Raw genomic sequence first — 21,320 nt, 5'->3', positions numbered from 1 at the left:
TGCCTTTTGGTACTGTCCATAGGGTTTTCATGGCAAAGATACTGGAGTGGGTTGCCATTTCCTTCTCCAGTGGATCACGTTTTGTCAGAACTCTCTGCTATGACCTGTCCATCTTGGGTGGCCCTGCACAGCATAGCTCATAGCTTCATTGAATTACGCAAGCCCCTTCACCATGACAAGGCAGTAATCCATGAAGGGGGATGAGAGCATACGTGTCTTACCAAACCAGTACTTTGATACTCGCCACAACCAACTGAAAGGGATGTTTCTTTCTCTCTCTCTCAGTGCATTTTAATTTACTAACAAGAGTAAAAATTATTCCAATAACCAAAGCATAAAAATTAATATAAATATTAAGGGATGCTTTGCTACAGATATCAGAATATGGTTTAGGATATAATTGATCTCTGTCTGCTAGCCATTGATCCTTTCTTTATGAAAGTAACAAAATCTGGCATATGCAAGTCTTCTTAGAAACTAGTTATTTTACAGCCATTGTTTCTTGGGTATATATGAGTATAAAATTCAAGCCTACATGGCTGCAAATAAAAATAAAAATCTCTTTTTCCTGAAATTTTAAATAGTTGTGGGGCAAGTAGAAATTCAGTAAGAATACTTTTTCTTGGAATTGCTATATAAAACCCAGCCTCTATAACTATTTCATTTTATTTTTATATATTAAACAATAACAATTTTTCTGTGTCAGAAAAAGCTGGCAAATATCAATTATTATATCCACAAATGTTCTGCACCCTCCTTATTACTTTTTATATCTTAATGAAATGATTTCAGAAAAAATGTAAAAGATTAATAATACAGAATGATCATGTATTAGAATTATTGAGGGTTGTGCATTTGTTTTCATCATTCACTTCTTAGTTAAAGGCTTAATATGCAGAACCAGAAAGAAAAAGAGTGGATTGTTTGAACTCAGGCACCTGAAAGTGAGTTTATAGTGTTACTATCTAAATAATGAATGAATTGTTTTTCAGTCAGACTAGGGAAGAGAGCATTGGATCCCTTGAGTTATAAATCAAAGAACGACAAGTGGCCTGCTAGCTAGCACCACAAAGCTTATGTGCAGCTTTATGAGAAAGGATTTAGACTCTCGGAAGGATAAATCAGTATAAATCTTACTGGGTTTGAAGTTATAGCACTTGGCAATGCCAAGCAAAGATCCTGTAATAACTCAGGCCCTCTATATGGAAAGTCTAGTGCCAGTAGATGAATTTACAGACTGATATAAGCCACCTTAAGACTTGTTTGTATTTCTGTAATAATAAATTACATTAAACATTATGTTGTTCACCAATTTTGTGGAATATGCTAAATGTTTCTCTGACAGGAAGTGCTAATAAACACAGGAAATTGGAAAACTGGCTCAGAAAGAAGCCCTTTTATGCTACTTTAGGTCCACGTAAAACTCTTTGGGTGTATATAATAAGAAACATGAAGTCTATGCTAGCTCTGGCAAGGTCAGGAGCAAACAGCCTGAATACAGCCCTAGTCCATAAGCAATACAGATGGAAACAATTCCTTCTGGCCTAAAAAAAAAAACAACCCCCCCCCACAAGCCCACTGTACTGTGCAGAAAAAAGGAGCCAGAATTTGAGCATTGATTGTGATACAGCTAGCATTTCGTGCATAGTAAGCAATGGAAATCTTTCAAAACATTAATTTTGCTGTTTGTTTTTCTCATAATCAAATAAAAACTAATTATACTGGAAGTTATTTGTATCTGTAAATGCCTGTACTTATTTTTAGTTCTTGTATTTGACAAGGAAAGTCTTAAGATTTAGGATACTGGCCTAACTTGGTACCTGGCCCTATAGGACCACATTTAATACAGCAAAGCTTGGTTTATTATGTTATTATACATATTATAATGTACTGTAATACCACATCACTGGCTTGATAGTTAAGGAAAATTACTGTAGCAGAAAGAAAAGGAAATAGCAGAAGTATTCAAGTAAGTAATTAACCAATTTGTTCAAAAATCAGAATGATGATAGCATTAGACTATCACTGGCTGATTTGTACTGTCTAGGATGGTGAACATAGTTTGTGAGGTGTGAGAGGGGACGGTGGGGGGGGCAGGATGCCATAATTTTGCTATCTGGTGTGATAATAGGAAAAAATGTTGCAACTGGGAATTTGAAGAAAAAAGGCAAAAGCACAGAAGTGAGTAGGGAGGAATAAGTTATAGCCCTGGACAAAATGAGGTTGCAGAAAGAAAGAATCAAAGCCTATAAGCCATGATAAGAGGTCTTCTGGTTAATGCAAGATTGCGCAATGATTTTGGGGGAGAAGCGCTTAGCACAACAGTTATCTGCAAACAATTCAGTAACAAAATGTGAAGATAAAAATCCTTCATGTATTATGGAATAGGAACCACCCCAGTTTCCCACACCTAAAGGAGAGGAAGAGGAAGAGAGGGGGCAGGGGAGGGGGAGGAGGAGAAGGAATCTACATGAGCTGCAATATCTAGATTCTAGTGCAAACCAGCGTAACTTTATTTTGGCACCTGGATCTATCTAGGAAGCTCCAAAAGAAATCAACAAATTATAACAATAATAATGAAAATGATATTGCACAGTCAGAAGTGTTACTGAAAATCAGTCTGAGGGATCAAAAATAGGATCAGATTCAAACATGGCTGCTGCCACATAGTCAGAACTAGATCCAGAGTTAGAATTAAGAAAATCTCAAAGATCTAATCAAGAGTCTGTAATGCACAGCTACAATCAGGAATATGCCTGATTCCAATTCATGGAAAGAAATACAGAGACAGCTTGCACCTGAAGCACAGAAATTGAAGGAAGTTGCACAGGAGAAAATGGAATCCTTGCCCCAAAACAAAACATGGATTCTAACATAACTAACAAGGGACAAGAAAGCCCCATGCTATAACTCGGTTTTTCAAAACATATTGTAATGCTCATGGAAATATGCAACATTACCAAAGTAGGTGAGAAACAAATGGCAACCCACAAAAATAAGACTGGGATTGTGACTTTTTTGTATAGATAATTTGCAAGCATCAGAATTTTACTACATCTAGCAGCATTTGGAAAACTGCATGTGGAATCCTTAGATATCAGGATAGCATTTCTGCATGGTGATATGAAAGAGAAGATTTACATCAGGTTTTAAAGAGCCAGGGAAAGAAAAATAAATGTGTAAATTGCAAAAATCCCTATATGTGCTTAAGCAAGCAGCCAAAACACAGTCTGGTTAAATTAAATTAAATATTACAAAACATAGATTTTGAACAAGTAAATGCTGACTCAGGCTTACATACAGCAATAAAAAAAAGACCCCTGTGCATTTTTTTATTAGGTTAATGATTTAATTGTATGTGCAGAGGGCAAAAGAGACGCTTTGGAGATAATAAGCAATTTAAATAAAGAAATAGAGTAAAACATTTTGGAGATATTAGCCACTATCTTGGAACTGAAATAAAAAAGGACAAAAGTGGAGGGAACTTGCATGGCTGCACAAATTACCACAAGACTTTGAAATAAAAGAACCAATCTCAGTGTCATTATTGGAAGACAATGCATAAGAACTGCAGACACAAAGCAGTCTAGATCCAATATGAAACACATAAATATTAAACTTCACTGTGTGAAGGAAATACACTTCACCACCATTACTAGGACCAAACAAAACTGAAGTATTGTGCAGCCCAACCGCTGCAGTTGCACTTACTAAGCTGCTGCTCAGGGACCATATTCTCACGCATTGGGACTTGGAGGATGAAATAGTGCATGGTAAAGGTAAAGGTAAAGGTTCCCCCGCACATGCGTGCTAGTCGTTTTTGACTCTAGGGGCCGGTGCTCATCTCTGTTTCAAAGCTGAAGAGCCAGCGTTTGTCCGAGGACGTCTCTGTGGTCATGTGGCCAGCATGACTAGATGCCAAAGGCGCACGGAATGCTGTTACCTTCCCACCATAGTGGTCCCTATTTTTCTACTTGCATTTTTACGTGCTTTCGAACTGCTAGGTTGGCAGAAGCTGGGCCGAGTAACAGGCGCTCACTCTGCTATGCAGCACTCGGGATTCGACCCGCCAAACTGCCAACCTTCTGATCGACAAGCTCAGCGTCCTAACCCACTGAGCCACCGTGTCCCTTAGTGCATGGTAGTACAACCCATTAGACTGCACAGATTGGTGCACAGAGCTGAGGAGAAGGAGAATGTTTGATGCGGCATTCCTACCTACCAAATTGTTTCTTTAATGATGCAGACTAGAGAAAGGATCTCCTAGCATCCTACTTTCCACCTTTAGTCTGCTGCTATGAAATACCAAAAAGGATTTAAGATGGGATAAGCAAAAGCCATTTTGGGACTGTCCATGTTAATTACATACAATACTATTTCTATTAACTGCTTTTCAATGGCGACAGAGATAATATATATCATTATAGATAATATTATATTATCCATAGAGATAATACCAATTTGCAGCTATTCATCTTACTCTCTCTACTTTTACTTGCATTTTATCCCATTTTTCCAGTTCATGTTTTTGATGCTTGCTGGTGTTTATTATATAAATCTTAAGCTAAATCTCTCCCAAATGGTTTTTTTTTTCTAGACAACCACAAAAATGTCACAAATTGCAGGCACTTAACCACAGGATGCTGCAACTGGTCATAAATGTGGGATGGTTACCAAGTGTCTGAAATGCGGTCACACAGGCATGTTTCCAGATTGTTATAATTTTGAATAGTTGTTAAATGATTTGTTGTTGTTAAATGAATAGTTGTTAAATAAGGACTATTTATGTGTACATCTATATGTACTAATCTCAGTTATCTCACAGTAATCTGTCATAAGAAGTATTTTAAATAAGCCACCAGAATTATAAATAGATAATATATTAAGGGACGCGGTGGCTCAGTGGGTAGGACGCTGAGCTTGTCGATCAGAAGGTCAGCAGTTTGGCAGGTCGAATCCCAAGTGCCGCATAAAAGAGTGAGCGCCTGTTACTCATCCCAGCTTCTGCCAACCTAGCAGTTCGAAAGCACATAAAAATGCAAGTAGAAAAATAGGGACCACTATGGTAGGAAGGTAACAGCATTCCGTGCACCTTTGGCGTCTAGTCATGCTGGCCACATGACCACGGAGACGTCCTCGGACAAGCGCTGGCTCTTTGGCTTTGAAACGGAGATGAGCACCGGCCCCTAGAGTTGGAAACGACTAGCACACATGTGTGGGGGAACCTTTATCTTACCTTTTTAATGTATTAATATTTAATCATTTCTTCATGTCTCTCAACTTTAAAACTATGGTATATTCATATTTTTATGAATCCACTTTATGTGAAGTGCACATCCAATTTAAAATAGGAAGATCCTAATCAGGATGACTCATTTCACATTGATATCAATGGGACCTATGAAGTCAATCTATTTTGTTTTCCATAAATAGACGGATGGAGATGGATGGATGGATGGATGGATGGATGGATGGATGGATGGACGGATGATAGACAGACAGACAGACAGACAGACAGACAAACAGACATAGATTTGTTTTCAGAATTTTTATTCACTGGTAAATGTTCTGTGTATAGACCCTGTCTTCCCAGTGAAATGAGAAAGGTTTGCTTTCCATTTTTTTCTACAAATTCTCAAAATGTCTTTAGGGAAGTTTTGAGGAAAAATTGTAAGAGAATCAGGGGGCTCAGAGCAACGTTTTTAAGAAAAGAGAGCAAGACAAACACCTGTTACATGTGAAGTTTTCCATTTGTATAACAGTAAAAGTTATTTACATGTAAATATTATTTACTATGGGATCAGCTAGTGAGACAAAAATATCATTCAGTAGGAAAACATTCTACAACTAGGCAAGCAGTTTCTACCCAAATATCATATGAGTACCGAATACGGAAACTCTAAATTTTCTCAACTTTCTGGATAAGGTTTCTAAGATATCTACCAATAATTTGGCAATGCTATGTCATTTTAATGACTCCCAATCAAATTAGACTCAAATTCTACTTCATATTTTAAAAAGTTATCACTAGCCCTAGGATATGATTTACGTTTCTGTAGTTTTATTTTTTTTTTTTAAAAAAAAAGTACTCTTGCTGTTTTGATTATCTGCCTTGAGAGAGGAAAGATTGAACAGATGAAATTCAAATTCTGTAAAGCAGGCAAATAAGAAGATAGATAGATGATAGTTTCCTGAACCTAGAAAAGATTAGTAGCTAAAAAGCATCCTGAATTAATCCATATACCATAAGTCCTTTGAGTAGGTATGTATGTGTACATGTCTGTGTGTGTATATCTGCAATAGGATATCTCTGAAATTGAATCATTGGCATAAATGATAAAATTGCTCATTATTTACCTGCTATGTTCTACGTAATAGTAATACTTTAAAATTTTATATTGTATATAATGGAACTGCTGTAATTTCTATTAATGCTTTGATTTCTACCAGTTTTCTTATATTAACTTGCATTGTACAACAGGGATTCTGAGCTTTCAGTATCCTCTATCATGCGTAGAGCCAAATGCTTCCCTCCAGATCTTCTTGTTCGATCATGAAGTATGAGAAATTAAGAAGGGAGAATGAATACAGGAAGACATAGATCCAGCAGATGTAACACCAACCTCCGAGTTGCTCCAAGATAGATGATATTTTTTGCTTTATAAGGCTATTTGAAGAGGGCTATCCAGAACACTAATCCTGCAAAACATCAGATATTTTTCTGGATGCCCTCCCTATTACAGTAAATGCCAAGGTCAACGGGAGAGAGGGAGATCTAAGAAGAGTAATTACTTATTGGCAGTTTTAGCGCTAACCTTAAAACCTTAGCCCAATAATCCATTATCTTTTGGGCTTGCTTCTATTTTGTTAAGCCACAAATAACTTAAAGTAGTATAATTATCTTTTTCCCCCAAATATATAGCTAGCTAAAGTAAGAATCACAATAGTTTTTAAAGTAATGTTTTAAAAACATAGTAAGCAATGTTTGATAGTCAAAAGATTATAGGTTAGATCATTATTTTCAGAGACAGTGCTGAAGATATAGTGCAGTCTTCCCCTTGGGGAGGGGGGGAATCACTGCCAGTCACTATATGTAGTATTGGCTTAACTGATTTATCTGACTCGATACAACACAACTTCATATATGCAAGCAGCATTAAACTTTCAGAAAGGATAAAAAGACTGAATTCTATTATTCATTTTGGCACTAATTATGGCTATTGAAATCATGCTTCTTTCTTCATCAGTTCATATAACAAAGGAGGTTGCAGAGTGAAAAGGGTGTTTTCCACTTCAATTGTCGAGCCTCTGCATTTTGGGACTCTGTCATGGGATAGAATGGTAGCTTTTGGAGTGCTGATTTTTGGGACAGTATAAGAACTCCAGTGAGCAGATAATATTTTCGTAAGTCCATTGCAAACACATGATCTTTTGGTCCCAATTATGGTACTGTACTACCAGTAGTACCTCTATCTTCCTTTTCACAAGAGGAGGGAAAGAAGATAAGTCATGAATAGCTAGTGATAAAATCATACTGGATTTTATCACTGGAGTACATTTGTGGGTCAAAGCTGTTATTTTTCAAGTCTTAATACGCTACATGTAGACATTTCAGATTGAAATATACATGTGCTGAAGATCAGGTATATACTTGTGTATACAGAACTTATACATGTGCACATTTTGGTTTTTTTTTCCTGATATTTAGATGTGACTTTTCCTTTTCTGATTTTTAGGAAGTGAGGCAGTGTTGTATGATATTAGAATGCATGAGTATGTTGGTATAATAATTACAGTAAAATATGGTAGAGATTTCATATAGGTGGCTTTGAGCAGAGTCCTGAGGTCAATAAGTGAGCAGATAAATTCAGTCCTGCTCTTCCATAGCTAAGGGTCCTTACAGAATGGAATGAGCCTCTTGACCTCACCCAAACTCTCAACATTTTTGCAATGGCAGTCCTAAAAGTGAGAACCTTAAGCTCCAAGGGGGGTTGTAGTTTCCTATGAGATCAACAGAGGGAGCAACGGACTAAGAAATTTCACTAAGTAGGAAGGTCACTGGAATCTGGTAATGCCAAAAAACTATCACACTGCTAAGTGCATGTGATGAATAAATAGGGACTGAGATTCAGTTCATGCTTTTGGGACATCTGTTTTAAGGTTTAATTAATTATCTGCCAGGTTTTAAAGGAATTGAGTAAATCCTAAATCACATTTTTAAACCCTTCATTAGTATTCTCTCTTGTTGCTTAGTCCTGTAATTATTTTTTCATTCTCTTTTTATTTTAATAGTGCTTAAAACTTTGTTCTGTTAATAAAATGCCCAATTAATCAAGCATTGATTTGAGAGTGTTATTTTGAAATATAAGTCTGTTAGTTAAATTACAGTATTCTCTTCCAAAACCACATTGCAACAAAACAAAGAACCAGCCTCTAGAATCACTTTTATTTCCAAGAGTGCTCTTCAGTTTCACATTGGCCAGTAGACAGTTTGTTTGTTTGTTTGTTTGTTTGTTTGTGTGTGTGTGTGTGTGTGTGAAGGGAATGAACAACAATGGATGATGGTTGTAGCCTAGTACTTTTCTTATAAACATACCCATAGCCATTATTTCAAACATACCCATCTGGCCAGGAAAAAACACATCAGAAATGACAAGATTGGGAGTTGAACTTGATGATGGGAGGAGGGGAAATTAGAGCATTTTTTTAAACTTGGCAACTTTAAAATGGATTTAAAAGATTTAAGCTTGCTGATTGAAGAATTCTGGGAGTTGAAGTCCACACATCTTAATGTTGCAAATTTGGAAAAAAAAACTAAGTGGCAAGGAACAAGCTCATCAGTTTACCTTCGGCACCCTTATGTCTTTTTTTTGCTACACTTCATTGGCAGCCATTTTGTGAATGGATTCCCTATCACCATCATGACAGTCATTTACTTTGAACACCTATGACCTGCTTTCAAAATGTCAGCTATGTTTAGTAACCCCAAATGTTGAGGAACCTGCATTAATGGAAGCTCACTGCCTTATTGCACTGTAAAAGACTGTTCACCACTTAATTCAATAAATATTAAACATCTCTAAACATTTGTCATGTAAACATGAACTAGGTTTGCTGCATATTTCAACAATCAGTGTCTGAGAGAAAATAAGGGCTACCCCTATGAACTCTGATGTAAATTTTTAATTTGATTGTGTTATTGTTGGAGCTTATTCATCATCTCAAATAGCTCTGCATAATACATAAACACTATAAACAACCTGATGTATATTCTTGATTTCTTTTCATCACTGTGACAGCGGTCACATGCCTTTTATATTGTCCATTTCCAATTCCATCTTATTTCTCTATATTCATTTAAGCTGTTGTACCTACCCCACAGGCAGCCTAAAGTGAAAAGACACCTCTCCTGTGGCTTATTTAGCAACTCGGTGAATTGTACATGCTGACAATAGCTAGTATAGTATGTGCTCTGTCCATCATAACTTTGTTTAAATTATTTTGCAAAATATCTTCCCTTGAGCAAATCTGCTGCCAAAGTTTTTCTGGAACAATTGAATGTTCCATGAAAGGTTTCCCATGTAACCCTTTGTTCATTTTCTCATCAGTCCCAGCTGTGAGTTATGTAGTCACAGTTCAACCAAACAACTCCACTCTTTCTTCTTTGAACTTGCTATAATGTGAAAGGCATACAAAAAGAAAGATTGACTCTGAGCACTGGAGCCAGTGATATTTGTATTGCTGCTGCAGTTTACACTGGATAACACTATCAACCTATTGCCACACCTGAATGAAACTCAAGTTGATCTGTTTACTCATACATTTTCCTTTTTTGGGGTGTGTGTGCTTTTTTTGGTTCTTTTTTTTCAAGATCAGTCATGCTGCTGACATGCCAGAACATGCTCCAAAGGTAGCTAGGATCACAATAAAGAAATTATGTGGGTAGTCAAAAACTAAATTCAGTATGGTTAACATTATTACTTTCCACATTATTAATTTAACATGCTACTTTGAAGAGCATTCAGAAGCTACAACCGGTGCAACACTGATATTCTGTGATTTACACTGTCTGTTGGTTTGCTTCCAGGTGCAATTCAAGGTGTTGGTTATCACCTTTGAAGCTCTACTTGATATATGTCCAGGCTACTTGAGGAACCATCTCACTTCAATAGGACTGGCCTGCCCCACCAATGCTGGTAGAGGAGATATGCTGTGGACCCTGTCAGTAATTCCAGCTGGTGGGGTCCAGGAGAAAAATCTTTTCTGCCATGGTCCTGACCCTTTGAAACATCTAGCCCCTTGAGGTGAGATTGGCTCCCATCCTCCTTTTCTTCCGCAAGAGCCTGAAAACATACTTCACAGTTGGCCTGGGCCCCCAATAGGAGAGGATCATCCTTTAGGTCAGGGGTCTTCAAACTTGGCCCTTTTATGACTTGTGGACTTCAACTCCCAGAATTCCTCAGCCAGGCATGCTGGCTAATGAATTCTGGGAGTTGAAGTCCACAAGTCATAAAAGGGCCAAGTTTGAAGACCCCTGCTTTAGGTAGTTGATTCACCAGTGGCAGATCCCACCTCTCCCATACATTCTGCTTCCCCATCTTTTAATTTAATTTAATTTAATTTATTAATATTTGTATACCGCCCTTCTCCCGAAGGACTCAGGGCGGTGTACAGGGCAAGAATAAAACACAAAGCTACAAAAATTAAAAAGTAATTAAATACATGCCCAACAATAAATACATTAATAAAACCCCAATAAAGTGATAGTAAAAACCCCACAAATCCCCCCTCAGGCCAGGCCGGCTTGTTCGAACAGGTATGTTTTCAGATCGCGGCGAAAGGAGCGAAGATCGGGCGCCGTCCGGAGCTCAACCGGTAACTGGTTCCATAGCTCCGGGGCGCCCACAGAGAAAGATCTCCCCCTGGGGGCCACCAATCTACATTCTCTGACCGGTGGCACCCTGAGGAGGCCCTCTCTGTGGGAACGCACAGGGCGGAGGGAAGTTGACGCCGGCAGCAGGTGTTCCCTGAGGTACTCCGGACCCCTGCCATGTAGGGCTTTAAACACCATGACTAGTACCTTGAATCTCACCCAGAAGACAACTGGCAACCAATGCAGCTCACGGAGCAGAGGTGTAACATGGGAGTATCGGGAAACTCCCAACACAACTCTAGCGGCTGCATTCTGTGCCAGTTGGAGCTTCCGGGTGGTCCTCAAGGGCAGCCCCATGTAGAGAGCGTTGCAGTAGTCTAGTCGAGAGGTCACGAGCGCGTGAGTGACTGTGCATAGATCATCCCGGCTTAGATAGGGCCGCAACTGGCGCACCAGGCGAACCTGGGCGAAAGCCCCCCTAGTCACAGCTCCTATGTGGTCTTCCAGAGTGAGCCGTGAATCCAGGAGGACTCCCAAGTTGCGAGCCCTATCTTTAGTTATAACCTGTATTATTATTGTGCTTTTACTGTGAATATCTTTATGGTCTTTATTGCTTTTAATGTTATAAGTCACCTCATAGTGAGATAAGTGGCAAACAAATTTAATAAATAATAATATAAAATAGAAATACCCGCAAATGCAAAATAAAAAACCCTGCAAATAGAAGTAGAATGACTGTGGCAAAAGAAAGAAAAAGTACTACCAAGAGTAATAGGGGTCTTGAGTGCAAACCCAAAACAACTGGAGGACCAATTGAATATCATCAGCATTTAAAAATTCACCATCAGTCAATTGCAAAAGGCAACTTTATTTGGAACAGCTTCTATCCTGCAACAATACCTCTAACACCATAAATCATGCACATCTGCCTATGATCATGTTCAAACCAACAAGTAAGCAATACGCCAATCAAGAAACGGCCAAGGAGCCATTAGTAATCCCTAAAATCATCCCCACTTACCCAGACAGGCAAGACACCAGAATATAAACTGACAGCAAACAGCTCTTCTTACTAGCACTGATGATGTTACCTAGTTAGGGTAATGAAACATCTGCAAGAGAACAAGCAAGCTGAGAGCACCAAGGACCCCTCATATCTCCCTATTCCCAGGTCTTTTGGAAGGACTTGATAGACAAAAATGTCAAATCCAGTCTGAACATCTGGCTGACTGCGACGAACCATAATAGTCCTCTTTTAACATTTGATGGAAGATTTCTGGGGCTGTGGCCAGGTTTTCAGTGGCTATATGAATTTCAGAGATTTCCTGCCTTTTTAAAAAAAAATTCCAATTTTATCTTTTACTATAAAAGGAATTAAATTCCTTTTATACTCTTCAGTGACTATAATGGGTTTCAGAGGAGCCCAGAGCTGGGTTTTCACAACAGTGTTTTCAATAGCTCCAGAGCAAGCCTAATCTGAACCTGCTTTGTCTCTACAGCACTTAAAAAATCTTTCAGATTTCAATTTTTCCTTTGTTTAAATTCACAACCAGTAAAGGCCAAATTGCCCCCCACCGTACACTAGAGATCAATGATACTAATGTTATCTAAAGTTTGGGAGGAAAGTGCTCTTCTCAAAATCTCCCAGATGCTGCCCCTGAAAACATTATTTCAAATTTCTCATAAAATTTTGTGCAAAACAACATTAGAGGGCAGATCTTATCTTAAGCCTTCTTAATCCTATCCACAACATGAAGTATTTTGTCACTGAGAAAAAAAACAGTAATACTGAGCAGCAGATATACTCATAAAAAGGCTTAACTCAAGAGCTGCATTAATATTCTTTATGAATACCAGTTAATTAGTTTTAAAGATATAGATCCTTTCTTCATTCAAATTAGTGGCAAGGTGATTTGCAGCAATTAGAACAGGACAAGAATAAAAAAGAATTGAAATACAATTGAAGTCAGTAGTTGAACACAATCCTTATAATTAGCAATCAATTGTATTTTTAAAAAAGTTTGAACAAGCAGAACAATATTTACTTGGGAAATAAAATTAAGTAAGGGGGTGATCAGACAAATATTAAAGGATGGTGTTTTACAGATGAAGAACCGCAACAGGAAAAAAACTCTGCTCAGATTCTTTGGCCTGGCACTTCCCAATACTGCTCAAAATTTTGCTTTAAGAAAATAGCAAGTATACCTACTGTTCATTTTCCCTTACCTGTGACTCTCTTTCTCTTGTCCCAGTTACTTCTTAAGAAATACTACATTAGCTGCATTTTTTAAATATACAAAAAAACCTCCATGATAGTGAATATGAAGTCATCATCATAATATTGTTGTTCAATATACTGTAACCTGAATCAGCCCTAACTCTGAATTTGCTGACCTTTTTAACTGGAAAGCTAACAGTTCGAGACCCAGGTGCTGTGCAATGGAGTGAGCTGTCGTTACTTGCCCCAGCTCCTACCTGTCCACCTAGCAGTTTGAAAGCATGCAAGTGTGAGTAGAAAAATAGGTACCACTTTGCTGGGAAGGTAACAGAATTCCATGCCCCTCAGTGTATAGTCATGCTGGCCCCATGACCATGGAAATTCTTCACACAATTCTTCAGAAACAAATTTGAACACCACCCCCTAGAGTTGGAGAAAACTGGAATGGGGAAACCTTTATCTTTAACCTTAAATATGTTTAAAAGAAAAGTAGTTGCCAGGGAAGCAGGCAAATGCAGTGTAATATTGCTTAATTTAATTTATGGTTTATTAATAATATTTTGGTAGAGGACAGGAAGGCCTGGAGGAACATTTTCCATAGGGTCGCGATGGGTCGGACACGACTTCGCAACTAACAACAACAAATAATATTTTAATTCTTTGTGATTTTATTTTATTGGACATTTTAACTTTTTATTTTATATTTTAAAAACTATCATAAGTTGCTTTGAAATAGATTTTTGAAGAAGGAAAGTGAATAAACATTCATATTGAATATGCCAAAATTATAAATGTAGATCCATTCCATGTCTCTGGGTTGGCAATCCTGTCACACTTCCCACATATAATTACAAATTTGTTTAGAGATATAGACAGGTATGCATATAAATTACATTCTTTCTCTTTCTCTTTGTTAGTTTGGAAGGTTTAGGGGGAAAATGATAATCTATACATAATAAATGGAATTTCTATGGAATTTCCTTCCACTAACCATTTTCATTTTTGAGTGAATGCATGGCATAGAAAGGGACTGGTAACTGCATCTGTTGCTAATGTTGATAAATATCAGAACTTATCTGAAGGCTGTGATTTACTATGTGCATGTAAATTATACACAAATATACAATCAGAATTATATTTTACATCTGTTTAGACCAGATAGATTAGAGATTATCTAATTTAATCCTGTAGCCCAATCTGTGGACCCCATGACAGAAGAAGAAGAAGGAGGAGGAGAAGGAGAAGGAGGAGGAGGAGGAGGAGGAGGAGGAGGAGGAGGAGGAGGAGGAGGAGGAGAAGAAGAAGAAGAAGAAGAAGAAGAAGAAGAAGAAGAAGAAGAAGAAGAAGAAGAAGAAGAAGAAGAAGAAGAAGAAGAAGAAGAAGAAGAAGAAGAAGAAGAAGAAGAAGAAGAAGAAGAAGAAGAGGAAGAGGAAGAAGAAGACGCCTGTGGCTCAATGCACATCTCTAATTCCTTTGGGGAAGTAGAAGTCTTCAGATTTATATAGATAGTTGGCAAAAGAAAACAGTTCTTTAGAATAACTAGGAAATTTTGGTCCTATCACTCAATTTCTATCCCAGGCACATAGTAAACATAATACAAGAGATTAAGGGTGCTTGTATAACAATTGTTGCCTCATCTTAAAAGAGAGAGTCAAGCTCATGAATTGGCTGTCACACAAATAGTTCAGTGTTGGGAGAAAGGTAGGTAAGTATCAGTTCTTTCCTTTAAAAAAGGAAAGAAATAAACCTGACTCCAGGACATGCAATATTCCTGTTGTGAGATTCTTTAAAGTCTCAGAGCTGGGAAAATCAAATTTTATTATTTTACATGCATGTAATTAACCCCTTGAGTATGTATTTGGCTAAGTCTAAATAATTATGGTACTTAATTTTCCAATAGCTGATGGAAATCTCTTTTAGTTCCTAATTGGCTGCCACCTTCTATTAGACCTCACTTTGAGCACTTAAAGTGATCAACTTGGAAAACAGGCTAATTCACTAAGAAGGGATAAGGCCACCGCTGATAGAATGAGCTATATTTTGGTCTCTAGGATAAAGTGCACAGCTTAGTGGGAAATATTTTATCTAAGTGATGCAAGATGTGTCACCAAGCCACTTAAACTGGCCCAATTTGCGGATGAATAATGCATTCCACATAGGTATAATTAGAACAGAGAATACTAGAAGGCATTTTCTGTTGATGACAATTATTCAAACTCAATAAAGATGATACCTGATCTCCCTGAACTACAACTCTGAGCATTCCTCACCTTTGAATATGTTTGGGAAGAAAAATGATACCTTTTATTCAACCTTCATGTTTTCAAAACATGTTAGTTTTCTGCTCATGAACAATATTCTGCATTTTTGATTAATTTTGGATTTTCAGTTGCATTTCTAAGGCTAATTTTTTCACACTACACCTGCTTACTAAAGATATACAGTAGCAATGCAGTATATTTAGAAAAAAGAGAGAGGTTTTTTAAAAAGCAAATACAAGGAAAAAAAGAAAAGAAAGACAAAGAGACATATTTAGATACCAATTAAGCCAAAATAAATGTACCATTGATGTATCTGTAGCATCCCCAATTATTTTTAGTCTTTCAACATTGTAAAATAAAGAAAAGTATTTATATGGTCAAAGTAGTAAATAAGTTGCTGAATAAGAACTGTTTTTAAACAATTAATACTACCCTGATCATGATCATTTAGAGAAAATTGTAAGAATATATATTTATTCTTGGAGATCATGTGTAAAGAAAGTGAACCTCAATGCATTGACAAACCCATGAAATAAATAAAATTTGTTACATTTATTGACAGATATGACAAGTAGAATATAAGTCAGTTCCTGATGGGTTTTTTAGATGCAATGAAAGAAATGTATCTGTTTCTTCATTTTTTTTCTTTTTCATAGAAGTATCATAAAGGAGGAAGCATTCTTCAATGCAGCAGACAAGTCAATTTAAAGGTCACTGAAATAATTATCTCAAATATGAGTTGAGAGTGATGTTCCATGTTTAGAAAGTAGATCAAGTCAGTTACAATATTGTAACCTGCATTGTACCATTATATTTACCAATTTATCAGGAAATGGCATATTTTTATTATTAGTTACATTGTTATCCCACCAGTCTCCCAATGAATTATATAGTTGAATGAGAATGGATATCTATATCTCTTGATATTACTAATGCAACATCCTGAGTTTCTTCCAACATCTTTAATTCACTCACTCCTCCTATTAGCCTCTCTGCAATATTAAGAAAAACCTATATCTTATAACAATAGAGAAGTTAATATGAGACAGGTAATGGGGGTAAGGAAAGGGAAGAGAGAGAGAAAATATAAATGACTCAGATGAAATCTACATATGTAGGTGAGATATGAATAGTTGTATATGGACAACTCTTATGCCAAAATCTTGACTACAGTGCAATGTATTTGTTAAAAGGTGGTCTTTATGCCAATACAATTTGGGTTCATCATGAGACAATTTTTTAAAAAAATTCTTTGGAACAGATGAAAGCTCAGAGCTTACCATCAGTCGATTATAATGAAGTATTAAATTGTTTTAGAAAAAGAATTTATTTGCCCATCCCATTGTGAATTTCTTCCTTCCAATATACTTGCTATAAAACCCATGGTTTTCCACTCAGCATTTCCTCTCAGTTAATTCACCTCTAGCTGAAAGCACAGCAACAAAATGGCAAATGTAACTATTTCCAATGCCCCATAGAAGCTTCAAACTTACAGGACAATAGTTTACCCACAACAGTTACAACCTGCTATAGGTAGTGTTAAATTTTATCTTTGATAACGGTTAATGCTATGGGACTATTGAAAAAATTACAGAATTTTAAAGCTAATAGAGACTTTTTAAATACACTCCTATACCTACTACCTGAAAAGAAGCTCAAATGAACCTGATGGAATTTAGTTCTCTATAAATATATTTATGGCTTACATTAGAAAAGCTAAATTTCCATTCCCTTCGATAATTATTTTAAAGCTTTGCATAAAATCCTTGTTATTTTTAAATTCCTATTGCCAGAAATCAATAATGATCAGAAGCAGCTTGAACCAGAAACTAATTAAGATAGATTTAAATTTATATTTCAGTTGTTTTGCCCCTATTTATTTGAGATGGCTAAAAGCCAAGCATTTACCGATCTGTACATTATGGGTTGGTACACTATTTCATTATCCAGCCTCAGATAACTCTTGTTCTATAAATTTATAGATGTAGATGCTATTGAATGCAGAGGTACACAGACTACAATGCCCCCCTTAATGTTGTGTAATATTTAGTGCAAGGGGATAATAAAATTGTTAGGACTGAAAAGCAATTGTATTAACCATTTTCATAATTGCATGGAGGTGTTCAAGAAATAAAACAAGTTTTATTGGTTTTAATAAACTGGATTTATTAAATAAACTGTATTTAACCAGTATGTTTTGCTCTGACATGGGACAGATATCTGACCCCTATGAGCCCCCTCTCCCTACCCCAAAATAACTCTGGTTAACATTCAGACACCAGTGCTAAATGTCTGCTATTTCATTTAATGATTTTTATTGTTTTATCAATATATAAAATACAAAGAAAAAGAAAAATAGGAAATTAAGGGAAGGAAAAAGAGAGGGGAAAGAAAATATGAGGTCCAAGGGAAGAAAGAAAAAAAGTGTTGACTTCTGACTCTTTTTAGCACAGTAAAAAATAAAAACAGTCCAGCCTCAACTTTTTATTTTTACATATTAGTATACAACTAGCAATTTCTATAACAATAAATCTATCTAATCGGCAAAACCAAAGTCAAAGTTTCATTTTTTTCATCACAAGCACAAAATTCCAGAAATGATATCCAAATAAAAATATAATTAAATAATATGTATTTCTATTTGCACATAATAATCTTTATAAGCTATCACCATTTATATTAACAAAATTCACTGTGTTCTTTTAGATTTTTTAAACTTCACGGGAAAAACATTTTTTTATCCATCTAAAAACACTAAACTTTTCTTTAAAAACATTTCTAAAATCAAAACTGTCTAATATATCTTCTTTTAAGTTCTTCTTAACATGCATACTTTAAAGTTCACTATTAAATTTAGATCATTCCCTCCAAGTTACCCTCATAAATATTTTTTTCTTGTATACATCCTTTTTTAAAACTAAACTTTCTTTAAACTAATACATCTTTTTCTTTAACTTTCTCTTAATACAGATACTCTCAAATATACTTTCAATAATATTTTACAAACCTTAGGAATTACTTAAGCATTATATATGAAGGAAAAATACATTTTCAAACTTTAGATTAAGACTTCCTTTCAATTACTTCCTTTCAAACTGATAAAAATCCATCTTAATTCTAATTGACTCATTAAGTTTAAGTCACTCCTTCCAGCTTCTCTGCATGGAGTAAAGTCTTTTTCTTCTCTGGAATATTTGTCAGGTAGTAATAAACTTATCTTTTTCTCAAGGATTTCTCAACCTTGTTAATGTCCATAGGGAAAAAGTCTGAAACTTGTCCTTTTAAAAGTTGCAAATTTTCTTGGAGCTTTTCTTTCAATTGTGTTGGGAGGTTTATATTTAAAATATAAAGAGTTGGTGTCTCTTTATATAAGAGTTGGTGTCAGGTTCATATTACAAAATTGTAATTGACTCCTCTGCATTGTCAGCTACTTGTGAAATTGCCTTGGTGGTTTGGTAACTTTCTACACATATTTACAACTCTGAAGTAGTTTGAGAAGGTTTTTTTTTTAACATCCTTAGAGCATAGCTGATCTATGAACTGATGGATTTTATTTAAAGATTTTTAAAATACATCTCTAATAATTTGCTCCTCCATCTTCTTAACTCCCTCTTTAGTCAAAGAGTAGCTTTTTTGTAAATCACTTATTAATTGCTGGCCAATCAGGAATCATAAAAATTGGAAAGTTTTAGCTACTGACAGCAAAGCAGATCAAGCTACAAATTACTAAAAATAATAAACTAAAAACAAAACTTTCTGCCCTTGTATTTTTCCATCAACTTCTTTTTAAAAAAAGATATTCCACACTTTTGTATTTTGGATTGCCTTAGCAGCCTTCTACCTTGTTGTTTAACACTGAATAAATCCCCCAAATGGTGCAGATCTTCAAAAAGGATTAATAGGCTGTGGCCAAAGAGAGCCTCTTTTATTTTAGTAAAGATTAATAGTCCTTAGAAATGATTAAGAAATGGGAGGCATAACTTACTGTCAATTTGAAAAATAAATTCCAAAATGGCTGCTTCTTCAACAACCGATTGCAGACCCACCCACCCATCCACCCCAGCTTTGGGCACACAGCCTGCTTCAAAGCACAGCTCCTGAAGCTACTTGCATACCTTTGCTGTATCGGAGGCTCTTGAGGAATAATTCTAGGATTTTCACTCACCCAGGAGAGTCATATAAATTAAAGGAATGCCAATTCCTTCTGTTGGTAGTTGAAAAAGCTGCAGCCCAGAGAAAAACCCTTCAGTACATGTAGTGAGTTGGCCATCTTTTCACTGGAAGTCAATTTTCTGCTATTTCCAGTAGAAATTGATCTATGGACATTAGATCTATTTCTGCATGGATACAATAACCATATTGCAATTGCAGAAGATGTACAGTTCAAGGATTATGTTCTTCAAGCCGCAAAGCTTTCTTTTCCTTTTCATGGCCCATGGTGTTCAGATGAGAACAAGGAAGATTCTTTTCCAGGCACAGCTAATGGGGACTTACTAAGTCATGCAGAAGCCCAAGCCTTTCTTATAGAACTAGTTCAGTTACTTTCACTACACAATAGTTTATTTTTACTCTTTTCTCCTGGTGTACAAATAAATGGTAGATATGACCCAAAGCTTCTGCATTCTCATTGCTGACTGCCCCATTTTTAAAATGTTTGTGACCTTGCTAGAAACAGAACTGTTCACCTAACTGGGTTGGGAGGAAATATTAGTCACATTTACAATGTGCTTCAGAATGTCACATTTTTCCCTTTGCCATAGCAATTTATATAATTATCACTTTTTCTGCTTATGCTCTGTAATTGTATTTACACTGTGACTTTTGCTTTTGGGGGCTATAGCCATTGAGCTAGATATTTAATAAGGAAAATTAAGGATGAACTCCTTGCTTCCTGCTACAAAAAAGCCTTAATTAATGCATAAATCTAACTTTGCCTATATACTTGGTGCAACTTATAATTTAAAACCAAGTATATGGAAGCATTAAGTAGAAAATAAAAAACATGTGGATTGAAACATGAGTAATTAAGTTCTGATAATGGAAAGTGATTTCAACAGGCCAGTAATGGGCCAGCAATTCCTGCTAGATTGATCCATGTTTGGTTCTTCTCTGTGTCTTGATGGCTATGCCAGGCCAACTTCTAAGTGCATTCTGAAACTGTTGCAACACTTGGCAGAACCTAATTTCAATTAAATGACTTTATAAAAAAAACAACCTTTTCCCCATCTTCTCACAACACAATTTAGTATCTGCACTAACTTACCTAATAAAGAAACCTATAGGTTTTGGACTCTTATACAATTTTTGATATTTTTTAGAACGTCTATTAAAAGTAATACATTTGCATAGATGACTTCTGAATATGTTGATTATGTTTTTTCCTTTGTTAGTTAATCACACTGCAGTCTTTATTCCAAATGCATGACGGAGTTCTTGGGCTTTCTAAATCACCGAATCCCCTTTGAAAATATCATTGAAAGACTGAGGTTCTAGTTCTACTTGTATTGTTGGGCAACTTGATCCAGTCACTATTTCCTAGCCTACCTTCCAAGATGGTTGGGTGGGGGGAATGGAGAATGAGCTGATACATATGTAATCAACAAATATATAGCAATAGTACTTGGCGGCAATCATTATAAATAATTGGCATTGAACTAAAAGGAAAACAAATTATTACTCTCTTTTGTGCAAAATTAAAATGGCAGTATCTTCTACTATCATTGCCTGACAGAACAACAGCTAAAATTAGTTTTCTACTGAAAATTCTGATTTTGTTTCAAACACCATTGCCTATTATTTGGTTCCATATATGACAGAATTATTCATTTGTTTATGTATAATTAGAATTTGTCAGATCCTAACTTTTAATAAGTATAAGCAAAGCATTAGAAGTCTAAGCAACCTAAATTTGAAGTATTACAGTCTTAATAGAAAAACAAAAAAGTATTAATATCATTAGAAACTCAAA

Source organism: Vipera berus (genome assembly GCF_964194415.1).
Source record: "Vipera berus genome assembly, chromosome: 3".
Taxonomy (NCBI): Eukaryota; Metazoa; Chordata; class Lepidosauria; order Squamata; family Viperidae; genus Vipera; species Vipera berus.
Note: the sequence above shows the minus strand (reverse complement) of the source record.